Source organism: Lipotes vexillifer, unplaced genomic scaffold, assembly GCF_000442215.2.
Source record: "Lipotes vexillifer unplaced genomic scaffold, Lipotes_vexillifer_v1.1 scaffold1232, whole genome shotgun sequence".
NCBI lineage: Eukaryota > Metazoa > Chordata > Mammalia > Artiodactyla > Lipotidae > Lipotes > Lipotes vexillifer.
Window position 1 is genome coordinate 785,301 of NW_006785089.1, and position 1,490 is coordinate 786,790.

Genomic DNA, 1,490 nt, shown 5'->3' on the forward strand with positions numbered 1-1,490 from the left:
TAAAATTGCAAAAGCTCATCTCTTCCACGAGGGGGTAAGTAGCAAGTTATTTTGTGATAGTTATCAACGTGCAATTGCATATTGTCTTTTGGAAATAAGAGGAAAAACATGATGGCATGCCTGCCATTTGCCCACCATCAGCATGTTTTAAACATCTCAGAGGGAGTCAGAGATACACTTCCCTTTGGGCTCTTTCAGTGTGAAGTATGGAATGAACTCTTTCACACCTTTCATTTGTGCTGTTAATACTGAAATCAGAAGTACAAAGCATTTTAAATGGACAGAATAAAAAGCAAACCTCAGACTGGCTTTCCCTCCTATGGCGCTTGCCAAGAAGGCCAGGACAAACAAGGTCAGCAAGTAAATACAAAAATGAGTCACCTTGACCCCTTCCTCATCTTTAAAACTCAGTTGAGAATGGGTTCCTTCCCTCTCAGGCTAAGCCCACTGTGCTCTAGGGCTGTCAGGCCTGCAGAAAGGCCCTCGTCTGCCAAGCAGTCAGAGAAGGCCAGCTGTAATTGGCAATCCATTTCTCCATTTCCATTGTACAGCCATCCCTGACAAATTACTCACAATCAAATGTTGGCTGCAGCAAGGGGCACCCTACGCGGCAGGGAAGAAAAATGAGGCCTCACACTGGTCTGACAGCCGAATCTTTCAACTCACCCCATTAGACTGAAGGAGGGGACGCTGCGGTTTACCTGTCACTGCCACCCATAAACAAACGGCTCTGTGCAGCTCGGAGCTTGGCTGCTGTGATCAGGGCTTCCTCAGGGCCCACCAGTGACCTGACCAATCCGAGCTGTAGACGATGGGGAAGAGCATCATCCTGCTGAGAAAGAGGCATTGGGCAGCGGCATAGGAGATTGCTGAGGACAGCCTGGCCCATCGGACCTCTGGAGAGGGATGCTATGTCTGACCGTTTGGAAGTTGGTGGAGGTCCATTGTAGGCTCCAAATGAGAGTGTCCATCAGTCTGTGCTTGCTGCTTGTCTATGGTCTGTCATTCATCAGCTGGGTAGTGTGGTGTCTAGCCCTTTCCACTCATTAGAATTCACTTACCGGGCAACTTTCTCTACTCAACATTTAACCATGTTCTTCATATATATGCCCGGTCCCTATAAAAAATTTCATAAGCTTTGCCCATAGGAAATCTTCTCAGGCCATCACTCAGGACCTAATCACGCTTGTTTTAGATGTAATTCTAACAAATGTTTTCTTGGACTATAGCAATTTAAAGATGGCAGGAAGATCCTAAGAGGAAAATGCTGACAGTATGAAGTGGCATAATAGTGAAAGATAACAAACAAAAAGCCAGCTTTCTTTCCCTGCCCTGCCAGTATAGCCAAGAGAAAATCATATATATATATATATATACACACATATACATATACATATATATTTATATATATAAAATATATATATATACACACATATATATATATATATATATATATATATATATATATATTTTTTTTTTTTTTTTTTTGA